The sequence below is a fragment of the Stegostoma tigrinum genome, chromosome 18 (genome assembly GCF_030684315.1).
Source record: "Stegostoma tigrinum isolate sSteTig4 chromosome 18, sSteTig4.hap1, whole genome shotgun sequence".
Classification (NCBI taxonomy): domain Eukaryota; kingdom Metazoa; phylum Chordata; class Chondrichthyes; order Orectolobiformes; family Stegostomatidae; genus Stegostoma; species Stegostoma tigrinum.
This window is the reverse complement of record NC_081371.1, coordinates 61,715,388-61,727,703: the sequence shown is the minus strand read 5'-3', so window position 1 is coordinate 61,727,703 and position 12,316 is coordinate 61,715,388.

Sequence of the window (12,316 nt, the reverse complement as noted above, 5' to 3'; positions counted from 1 at the left end):
GAACCTCAGAAAATGTCAGGCAGAAACTGAGAGCTGGAGTCCCTTTCTGGAGAAACCATTCTCATTCTAAACCAACCAAAGCCCAACCCTAACCCTGATTCAAATCATTCAATTTGTGCTCCTGAGATGCTGCTTGGCCTGCTGTGTTCATCCAGCTCCACACTTTGTTATCTTGGATTCTCCAGCATCTGCAGTTCCCATTATCTCTGATGCCAGCTCTAACCCTGATCCTTTACTAAACTGAACGCAAACCCAACTCTTGCACTCGCCTTATCTCAAATCTAACACTTACCCAACCCTAATGTTAGCTTTATTATTGTTGAAGAAATATACATTTTGTGGAAGTTTATTTTTATTTTGCAGCTATCAGGACAATTCATAAAAAAAATGAATGTAAAGAGTGAATGTAAAGGGAGAGGAAAATGTTTCTTAGTTGGTAAGAGGACTTCAAGCAGCAAGGGGCTGTTTTCTCTTTGCTTGTCAATCTTCTCAAGCATCCTGGCTAATACAAGCCAATATGTGTCCTTTTCAGCAGACTTACACTTCTCTATTACCGAATGGCTATTTACCAATCCTTATTTAAGCCTTAAACCAACTCTAACTCTAATTCTAACCCTGACTAAAACCAACACCATCCTAATTTTCATCCTAAATCATTTCTAAACCTAGCCGTAACTCAACCCTTACTCCAACCTTAACCCAGCCCTCAACCTAACTAAATCCTAATCTTAAACCTAACTTCAACATCAAAGCCTTAACCAGAGTGTAGCAGCCCTAACCAATCCTCTATCTAACCTTAACATGAATTTCAACTCGCTCACTAACCCTAATCTTATTTTTCTGCCCCTTTCAAAAAGTACCCAATTACTTTGAGGGAGAAAGTTCCAGACAGTTACCAGTGTTTGTGAAAAAAAAACTGCTTTCTAATTCTGATCTGGACTTTTCCAAGCAAAATGCAGTCAATTATGGTTAGACAACAGTGGTTAGTGTTTAACACTTTTGCTTTCAATTTAGAATAGATTAATGCATAATTTCACTTGTGGTTTTATTGAAAGAATTAATTTAATGAGAAATAGATTGTCAGAAGGGAAGAAATAGCCACTAACAGTCATACTGATGCTTGCTTCAAATATGAGAAGGATATGTTTGAGCAGTGTGTTTAATTAAAAGGATTTTGAAATATAGCAAAGTGTCGATGAACAAGCATAACTGTTCTTGTGATATAATTGTGAATGTAGCTCATGGAAACTAAACATTTCATTGACAGTCAATTGCTCAAGCCCCAATATTTTAATTTGTTTTTGATTAAAAAGTCAATCTGTCCTTCTGGTCAAACTGTGTTAAAGAATCTGAATGCAGAGAGTCAACTAAAAGTGCATTTAAATAAAGTCTGCTATCCTGTAAATTGTCATCCAGCAGTTGGAGTGTTTGGAGTGTTGAAATATTGCTGCCTTCCATGTAACACTCACAATGCCCTTAGGGAGGGAATTCCAGCTGTAGTGAAGGAACAGAGATGTATTTCCAAGTCAGGATGGTGAGTGACTTGGAGGAGAACTTGGAGATGGTGATGTTCCCATGTATCTGCTGTCCTTGTCCTTCTGGATAGAAATGGTTCAGTCAAAGGAGCTTTGGTGAATTTCTGCAGCGCATCTTGTAGATAGTCCACACTGCTGCTACTGAGTGTCGGTGATGGAAGGAGTGGGATGTTTGTGGATGTGGTGCCAATCAAGTGGGCTGCTTTGTTCTGAATGGGGTCAAGCTTCTTGAGTGTTGTTGGAGCTAGACCCATCCAGGGGCAAGTGGGGAGTTTTCTGTCACACTTTTGACATGTGTGTTGTAAATGTGGACAGGTTTTTGGGAGTCAGGCGGTGAGGATTCCTAGCCCAGTTCTTGTAGCACTGTATTTGCATGGCTAATCCAGCAGAGTTTCTGGTGAATGGTAACCCCTGGGATGTTGATAGCAGGCAATTCAAAGTTGGAAGCACTATTGGTAGACTGTCAAGAAACAATAACTATATTCTCCCTTGTTGGACTTGATCATTACCGGGCATTTGCCTGACATGAATGGTGTGGAACATTGTGAAATCATCAGTGAGACATCTTTATAATTCTGACATTATGAAGCAGCTGATTGTGCTGAGGAGTGGCTACTGTAACTGTAATTGGGGGTAACTACAAGCACCTCTCCATGTTAAGGTTCACTGATAGCTGTTCCTCAGCTGCTGTAAAGCAGGTACACCCTTAGGAAAGAGGATTGGTGGCAACATCCTACTACAGATACCACATTCTCCTTTAACTACCACTGCACCGCTCCCCACGCACCCCCCCCCCCCCCCCCCCCGAGCCTACAAATCCTGGGAAAGTCACTTCTGCATAACTGTATGGAATCCCAATCACAATTCACTGCATAAATTAAAATTGTGCCCACTTTTCTTTTGCCACTTATCCAAAACCTATGACCTCTCATCACCCCACTCCAAATATTGGGAACAATTTGTCCTTTCTGCTTCACCAAATCCCCCTGTGATCTTAAGCCATTCTATGAAATCATCTGTCTCCCTGCTCAGTTCTGATTTGTGGCAAATATAAACTCAGGGATTTGAGGACATGGCCATTCAGCCTGCTGGTGTTTGCTGGATGGATTGGGATAATGCCCTAACCCTGTGATCAATGTTTTAATTTGAACAGATGGAAGTTGCAGGCTGTGCTCAGGATGTACTGCTGTAAGTGCAGCTCACTGCTTGAGGTACTGACAATGAAAACAAACCCTCTCCTTTTGTTGCTTCCTGATATAACTGTACCATCCAACCTACCACCTTATAACGAAACTGCAGTGAGAGTAGCACTTATATGAAGTGTTATCTTACGTTTCACATCACAATCAGTTTAGGCTGGGGGAACATGGTTTGGAGGTTTTGTAAATCTGCCATCTTCCCATCCTGTACGCTAACCTCCTCCAAACCCCAAATCCTGAGCAGTGGGACAATAGGGGGTATTTGTCCGTACCTGTCTCCCCTCCCACCCTACCCTGCTCCCAGTCAGGTTACTGTGGCTTCACATTTCAACACAACCAGTGCACTACCTGGGAATGTGGGGGAGACAGGTTCAACTGAGGCGTTGAAGGGGGTATTGGATGATTATTTGTATAAAAATATTATGCAGAGATGTGGGGAAAAGGCAGTGGATTGGCAGGAGGTGGCGATACTTGCTTGAAGCGCAGATACGGACATGATGCCTCCTTCTGCACTGTAACAATTCTGTGACCGAGGCCAACACAGCATTGCAGTCCTGAGGCTGTGCAGCTCTGTCAGAAATACCATCTTTGGGGTGAGCTATTAAATTGAGTTCCCGGAAGTGGCAGTAAATAGGTCTGGTTGATATTTATCCCTCAAACTACATCATTGACATCACATTTTTTTTTCACTTTGATGGGATTAAGGTATTGTTGACTGGGCCAGCTTTTATTGCCTGTCCCTAGTTGCCCCTTGAGAAGGTGGTGGTGAGCTGCCTTTTTGAATCACTACAATCCATATGCTGTCAGTAGATCACAATGCCCTTAGGGAGGGAAATTCAGGGTTTTGACTCAGTGACAGTGAAGGAACAGCAATATATTTCCAAGTCAGGATGGCAAGTGGCTTGGAGGGGAACTTGCAGGGGATGGTGTTCCCATGGATCTGCTTCCCTTGTCCTTCTGGATGGTAGAGGCCGTGGGTTTGGAAGGTGCTGCCTGAGGAACCTGGGGGATATATGCATTCACTGCATGGGGACATTGCTGACCTGGCTTTATTCATTGTCTATTCTTGTTTGCTAAACGGACAGTTTAAGAATCAAACACTTTGCTGCGGATCTGGAGTCATGTGTAGGCCAGACCAGGTAAGGATGGCAGTTTCCTTCCCTAAAAGGCCCCAGATGGGATTTTCCCCAAAAATTGGCAATGATTTAATGGCTATCACTAGACTCTTGATCCCACATTGTTATTAACTGCAGTGGTGGGATGTGATGCCACCTCATCAGGACATTAGATAACAAGGTGCAGAGCTGGATGAACACAGCAGGCCAAGCAGCATCAGAGGAGCAGGAAGGCTGATGTTTCGGGCCTAGACCCTTCCGCAACCTGGGTCTCTTGATTACATGGTCGAATGATAATACCACTAGGCCAGTACATCCCACTTTATTACCACATTGCTGCTTGGGATCTCGCTGGGCAGAAATTGGCTTCATGTTCCTGTATTACTGCAGCGACGGCACTTTGAAAAATATTTCATTGACTGTAAAGTGCTTTGGCATGTCCTAAGGTCATGAAATATTCTGTCAAAATTAAGTCTTTGTATTCTTCCATGTTCTCGCTGAGCCTTTAGCCATTTAATTTTTATCTCATTTGACTTTGTTGACTCTTACACAAGGTCGTATTTAATCATCCTGTGTCTTCCTTCCAAGCTGCTCAACTGCCTCAAGCTGCTTCATTTCGGTCTTTGGAATCATTGCCCACACTCCTCAGCATCTCTTCTGCTTTCAGCTGTACATCTGCCCCTGTGAAGTGACGCTTCCTGTTCCTTTTCAATTTTCACCCTGTTTTGCTCCAAATTATACTGGCAGTGTTACCCTGTCATTAAATTACTCAGGGGTCAAATGGCACGTTCTTGCTTTGTTAAGCTGCTTAAAACATTAATTGGAAAAGCCACTTTACTCGGGTGCTTAACTTCATGCTTGTGATAAACTAGGATTAAAAATAACAGCAGCTCATGCCTTCAAAAATCGATTTTAACCCTACCATCAGCTGTGTATAAAGGGACCCAACCCGCTGTTATTTGGGAGCAAAGATAAGCATGCAATGTAAGATTGTAGTTTGGATCCATGAAACAGAAGGCTGCGTTATCACCACCTTCAATTATTGTGGCAAATGAATTGAACTGAATTGAATTCGCCTTTATTGTCACACATAGTCAAGGAGTGCAATGAAAAGTTTATACATTGCCACTTACAGTGCCATCTGTGTTACAAAGGTACCTAGGCACAGCTTCTTTAGTTACAAGATCTCAGAAAATAGAGAAATAAAATGTCCAGCATTGCAGAAATAAAAGCCCAATAGAGCAGTCTCCCAGCACATATCATGCCTCCAGTCTGCACCAGGCTTTGGCTGCAGTCTGCACTGGGCTACACCTCGAGGATCATGAAGCTGGAAGAGCACTCCAGACCGTCATGCCAGGCTGAGGATGGAGCACCAGGCCGAGAGGACACAGCGCCAGGCCGAGAGGACACAGCACCAGACTGAGGATGGAGCGTCAGGCCAAGAGGACACAGCACCAGGCTGAGAATGGAGCACCAGGCCGAGAGGACACAGTGCCAGGCCGAGAGGACACAGCACTGGGCATTTTTTGTGCTGCAAAAACCTGAAGGCTGTGAAAACGTAACATTCTAAAACGTTAGTAAGAAGCGGCTGTGCTGAGAAACAGGAATGTGGCTAGTTGCAATGTTTTCCATAGGTCACCTAAAACTGTTCAATGGTTACTGAACAGTCAGGCTATGTGGTTGGATGGAGGCAGGCAGAGGTGAATGCTCCTATCCTCAGGTGCTAAGAAGCTTCATCCTGGAAATATGTTGCTGGAGCAGGTTCCAAGCCATTCGTATTGAGGTGAACATAACAGTATAAGAAATAGCAGGAGTAGGCCATCTGGTCCGTTCAGCCTCCTCCAGCATTCAATAAGATCATGGTTGATCTCTTTGTGGTCCCCTGTTCCACTTACCCACCCACTCACCATAAACGTTAATTCCTTTAATGTTCAAAAATCCATCTTTGCCTTAGAAACATTCAACAAGGTAGGCTCAATTGCTTCATGGGGCAAGGAATTCCACAGATTCACAATTCTTTGAGTGAAGAAGTTCCTCCTCAATGCAGTCCTAAATGAACATGCCTTTATTTTGAGGCTAATGATACACCAGTGGAAATATCATCCCTGCTTCAATATTTCTATTCCCTTCACAATTTTATTTATTTCTATAATATCCCCTTCATTCTTCTAATCCCTGTGAGTTTCTTTACTCAGAGAGTAGTAAGGGTGTAGAACGCTTTGCCTGCAATGGTAGTAGATTCGCCAACTTTAGGTACATTTAAGTCATCATTGGATAAGCATATGGACGCACAAGGAATAGTGTAGGTTAGATGCGCTTCAGATCGGTATGACAGGTCGGCACAACATCGAGGGCTGAAGGGCCTGTACTGTGCTGTAATGTTCTATGTTCTATGTTCTATGTTCTATGTACAGTCCCAGTCTACTCAATCTCTCCTCATAAACCAACCTTCTCAACTCTGGAACCAACCTAGAGACCCTCCTCTGCACCCCGTCCAGTGCCAGTACATCCTTTCTCAAGCAAGGAGACCAAAACTGTACACAGTATTCTAGGTACTCACCAGCACCATACACAACTGTGACATAGCCTCCCTGTTTTTAAACTCCATCCCTCTCATAATGAAGGACAAAATTCCATTTGCCTTCTTAATTAGCTATTGCACCTGCAAACCAACTTTTTGAGGGACATCCAGGTCTCTGCATAGCAGTATGTTGCAATTTTCACTATTTAAATAATAGCCCATTTTGCTGTTATTCCTACCAAAATGGATAACCTCACATTTACCAGCGTTGTACTCCATCTACCAGACCCTTGCCCACTCACTTAACCTATTTATATCCCACTGCAGATTTTCAGTGTGCTTTGCTCTACCACTTATCTTAATGTCTTCTGAGAAGTCCAGAAGGTCAGTATGTGTAAATAATCATTAGGATTAATACTCAGGTAAAGCCTTGGGAGTTGTTGGGACTCAGAAAGAAGCCATGAACCATCGACCGCGCAGTGCAGCCGAGAGTGAGGATTGAGAAATACACAAGCCATATTTACTTAACGCAACTGAGCTCAGGGCAAAAAAACAGCTCCGAGTTAGTTCTAATTTAGGAAAGCTAGCTATCAGAAAAAAAGAATTGAATTAGTGCCTGTGACTAAGTACTTGGAGAGCAGTTTACAGTTTTCTGAATCTGGGAGAGCAGCAAGAGAGGGTGTTGGTCCAGAATGGGAGCAGATGTTGAAGCAGGACATAGTGGATTGGCTCATGAGAAAGTGGATCCAGGCTGAGGAAGGGTCACTCGACCTGAAACGTTAACTCTGATCTCTCTCCACAGATGCTGCCAGACCTTCTGAGCTTTTCCAGCAATTTCTGTTTTTTGTTCAAGGCCAGTCTTACCTAGTGAAGAATTATAAACCCCTAATGGGGTTTGATGACCAACTATGTCAGTAATATCTGGGAAGAGTTAGTAAGAAAATCATAGGATCAGCCTTGATCGCATTTACAATTTTAATGTGCTCTGTGCAGTTTTTGATCACAGTATGTTTCCCTGTTTACCACATATTGCCTCTTACAATACATTGCAGCCATAACATGGAGGTGAAGGTGTGGACTGGGGTGTACAAAGTGAAAAGTCACATGACACTAGGTTATTGTCCAACAGGTTTATTTGAAATCACAAGCTTTCAGAGTACGTTTGCCTGACAAAGGAGCAGCGCTCCAAAAGCTTGTGATTTCAAATAAACCTGTTGCACTGCCTGTTACTGTTCTAGTGTTGCCTAGTAGAGTTTATCGCATTTTGTTCAAAATCATGGAAACTTTAATCTCTCAGTGCATCCCATGGATATTTTGTCTTTAACAATAAAAGATCTTGATCTCTTGCCAGAATGTAAATTTCACATCAGGTCCAAGATTGTAACAACACATAACTTTTAAGTCAAAAGCGTGTGTTCAACTCCAAGTAGACAGAAATAGTTTGTCTTGGACAGATAATGTAGAGAGAGAGAGACAGTGCAGCTCAATGATAACACAGTGTGGAGCTGAAGGAAAACAGTAGGCCAGGCAGTATTAAAGGAGAAGGAAAGTCGATGCTTTGGTTTCTTCTGAAGAATGTTCCCGATTCAAAAAAATAATTTTCCTGCTGAAACCCCACACCCATCTCCAGCCAATCTCCAATCCATCTCAATATCCGGCTCACTGCCACAACTCCTACCCCCCCATCTCACCATCTCTCCTCTCCTGGTCTAACCCATTCTTAACCTGCAATGCACCAATTATTTACCATCTCCTTGATTGCAATTACTTTTTAAAATTCATTTCAAGACTTTTCCTCGTTTGCTTTGATAACAAAAAAGGTTATAGAAACTTATTTCTATATTTCTTCACCCAGAGAATGGTGAGGCTGTGGAATTTATTATCAACAGATACAGTCGAGGCGAAAATATTGTATGATTCAGGAAGGAGTTGGATTTAGCACTTGGAGCTAAAGGGGTCAAAGGTTATGGGGAAATGTGGGCACAAGCTATTGTGTGAATGATCTGTTATGGCCAAAACACCACCACAACTGCCCCAAAGGCTAAATAGCCCACTCCTCCTTCTATTTTCCAGCCAGGAATAGGCCATTAGGCCTTTCAAGCCTGCTCCATCATTCAATATGGTCATGGCTGATCATCTAACTCAGTCTCCTGTTCCTGCTTCCTTCTAAAATCCATTGATCCCTATAGCCCTGACAACTATATCTAACTCCTTCTTGAAAACTTTCAATGTTTTAGTCTCAATCGCTTTCTGTGACAGAGAATCCCACAGGCTCCCCACTCTTCGGATAAAAATATTTCTCCCCATCTCAGTCCTCAATGGCCTGCCCCATGTCCTCAGGCTGTGACCCCCTGGTTCTCAACTCCCCAGTCATTAGGAATATCCTTCCTGCATTTACCCTGTCTAGCCTTGTTAGAATGTTATAAGTTTCCATGAGATCTCCTTTATTCTTCTAAACCCAGTGTTTGTAGTTGGAACTGATCCAGTCTCTCTCCACATGTCAGTCCTGCCATCCCACAAATCAGTCTGGTAAACCTTCACTGCATCCTCCCACCCTCACCCCCTCATAGCCAGAACATCTCTCCTCAGATAAGGAGACCAAAATAGTTTTGCAATTGTTTTCCTAAGGCACCTTTCCTGGACATGATCCCTTTCAGAGAAGTGCCCTCAGAGTTACAACCTTGCAGTTTAAAAATTGAAGGTATGTAGTTGTGGGCTTTAGCCATTAAATGGCACTCATGTAAATAAAGTATGATGACAGTACGCTGTGCTAAATTGGAAAGAAAAACAGCATAACCAACAAATGATTGCACAGAGGTAATCCCTCACAATGTGGAAATCCACTTTGAGGTGATTTCTTTTACTGTAGTTTCTTTCAAGAAAGCTTTTTAAAAATATGTTGTGAGGAACATTTGACTACCATTTCAAAAAATTGGAAAAGCAAGTAAGTTATTTCTTTAAAAACAGAGACAGGGTTTCTATCTTGAAAGAACTTTGATGTTAATCGTAAATAAGTTACCTTTTTTTCCCTGTCATTTCTTGATACTGCCAAAAGTTCAATTTATTTAATGTTCAGGGATATTGTCCAGTTGGTCTTCGATTAGGTTTCTAAATATCTACCACCAACACCTTAGAATCATCTTTAGAATAGCACATGAAACAACTGAATTAGTTAAAGGTGAAGGTGTTTTCAAAGGTGAACTGTGGTCAGAACAATAGAGTCAAACTCTGCCATGGAAATACAATTAGCATCATGAAAGATGCCTTTCATCTCGGTTATAACCTCTTCTAACTTCTTCTGTCAGGCAGAAAATACGAAAGCTTAAATATGTGTACCGACAGATTTTATCACAGCTCCTTCTCCACTGATAATTGAAATCTGAATGGATTGCTCAAATTTCACATCTAATGTTGATCTTCCTTTTTGTGCACCTTCTTTGCCTGCTGGAGTGCACACAAAACAAAACTTTTCACTGTAGTTGGGTACATGTGACAATAATGAATCAAATTAAATCAAACCAAACCAAGGTTTGGTATATTACAACAGGTTTAATGGCTAATGGTTCCTAATACCAAAAGCATTACATTATGATCTAATGTCCATGTTACACAAGGAACATCATTGAACAACAACATAGCTAACACATTATGTCTATGTCCTAGCCAAAGATGAGCCAGGATATTTAATAGCTCATGAATGCATTTGTTCCATCAAGTGTATGGAGTTTCTACACCATGTTTCACCTATTGTTTCAATGATACTAACAACAGATGCATTCATAGAACCCCAGGGAGATTATATCTTTGTGATGGATTGCTTCTCTAAACCCCCTTTTATGTGGTAACATAACAATGCAGTGAGTACAGCCACGGCTGACATGATGACTGTTATTTTCAGTTTATTCAGTCCCAGAAGGAATAGAGTCTGACCTTGTATGGTAGGTCTTTGGGAAGCTATTTCAGGACAGGCATACTTAGTGACAGGGGACTGGTATCACATTGTCACTCTGTTACCCATGTTCAAACTGTCCAATAGGATATATATTATTTTCTATCAAATCAATAACCATTAATTGTTCACCAACAAAACAAGGGATGGAACCTTATAGGGACCTGAACAACTTGAGCCCAAGGGATAACCCATGTGCAGCTGGAGGAGTGCAGCAGGCCAGGCAGCATTAGAGGAGCAGGAAAACAGATGTTTCCTCTGAAAAACTCCTCCAGCTTCACTCTGTGTTATCTCTGGCTCCAGCATCAGCAGTTCTTACTATCTCTGAATGAACTCAAGTGAAGATTTGTGGCGGAATATCTGAGAAATCCAATGGGGGAGAAGTCAATGTTGGGAACAACTGACAGCATCTCTTAACCATTGCTGAGAACTGAAGCGAGTTTCTCAAAAAGGAAACAGAAATGACTGAAGAGAAAAAACAGAGTTCATATTTAGGATCCAGTGATCCTTTGTCAGATCAGAAAGCAGCTGGGAAATAGATTATAATTAATGCTGACGGAGGAGTTAGTGTGGTAACTGGCACTGAGAGGCTGCTACAAGAACATTATGGGATAGGGACAGGTCTCCAACTCCCAGACTGGGCCAGAGAGCCGTTTGGAGCTACTCACTCACTCAGTTTGTGTTCATTTGCTTCGCGCCTATCTGCAGGCTGATCATGCCTGGCCTTACCTTGTTGTGCTGTGTCACGTTGGTGCTTCACTCAGAGCCAAAGGCCCTCAGTGCTGTTGTATTGAGAGGCCCTGTAGCACAGATGCGCAGACAGATGTTGAGACTTGTCAGCAGGGTTCTGTCCCTGGGGGTGGTGGGGATGGTGGGGCGGAGATTTGGGGGAAATGGGTGGATTTGGTGGGGGTGCAGTTTGCTGTGTGGTATAACCTGAGACATTAGACTAATTGCAGCTGCCTATGTGACAAACACATTGTGCACTTAATCAATCAAATGGCCATTGTTGGGGTCTACTCCTCACTGCAATCACAGTGGGGGAGGGCACCCCGCTTAATCAGGGAGTTTGTGTACCATCAGCTTGGGGGACAGGGCACATTCAGCCCAGGGCCTGGCCTGGGCACAGTCAGGGGATGTGCCTGATGACAGTGCAGGTTGTGGGAAGTGGGTGGTCCTGTGTGGCCAGCAGCAGCAGGCAGGGCTAATGGTGTGTCATCAGCGGGTCAGAGCCCTGCCCTGTGATGTGCAGGGGCTGCTGGCTGCAGCCAGAGAGACATCTGACGTAACGAGAGTGAGGAAGAACACTGATGAAGAATCATCTAGATATGCAATATTAGCTCACTCTCTCTCAATGGATGCTGCCTGACTTGCTGTGAGCTCCAACATTTCTCGTTTTCACATTGATGATAATGATTGGCTGGTAAGATTGAGTGACAGTAGCAAGAAAACCAATTTGTCAGACATGAGTTCCTGAGAACAGCATGTACCTCACCAAGCAGAAATATGATCCCAGATCAGGACCAGCCTCCAGGGTTTTGTGCTCCTGAGATGCTGCTTGGCCTGCTGTGTTCATCCAGCTTCACACTTTACTATCCAGGGTTTATGTTGAAGTTTAAGGTATTAATGTTGTTAGCTCTGCTTATATAGTCATTTAATTGATAACGTGTGTCTATGTACAACCATATACATTTCCCATGGCGAACCCACCTAACATGAATATCTTTGGACTGTAGGAGGAAACCGAACACCAGGAGGAAATCTATATAGACACGGGGAGAATATGCAAATTCCACACAGACAATCACCTGAGGGTGGAATCAAACCAGGATCCCTGATGCTGTGAGGCAGCACTGCTAACCACTGAGCCAGCATACCGCTCTCAGGCTCCATCTTAACTCAGGCCACTTGACGCATGACACCCTGATGGAAGTGTCTTTCTATTTGTAACTGAGGAGCTCAATGTTAGTCCAGGTAATAAAGTGCCTGAGCATTTA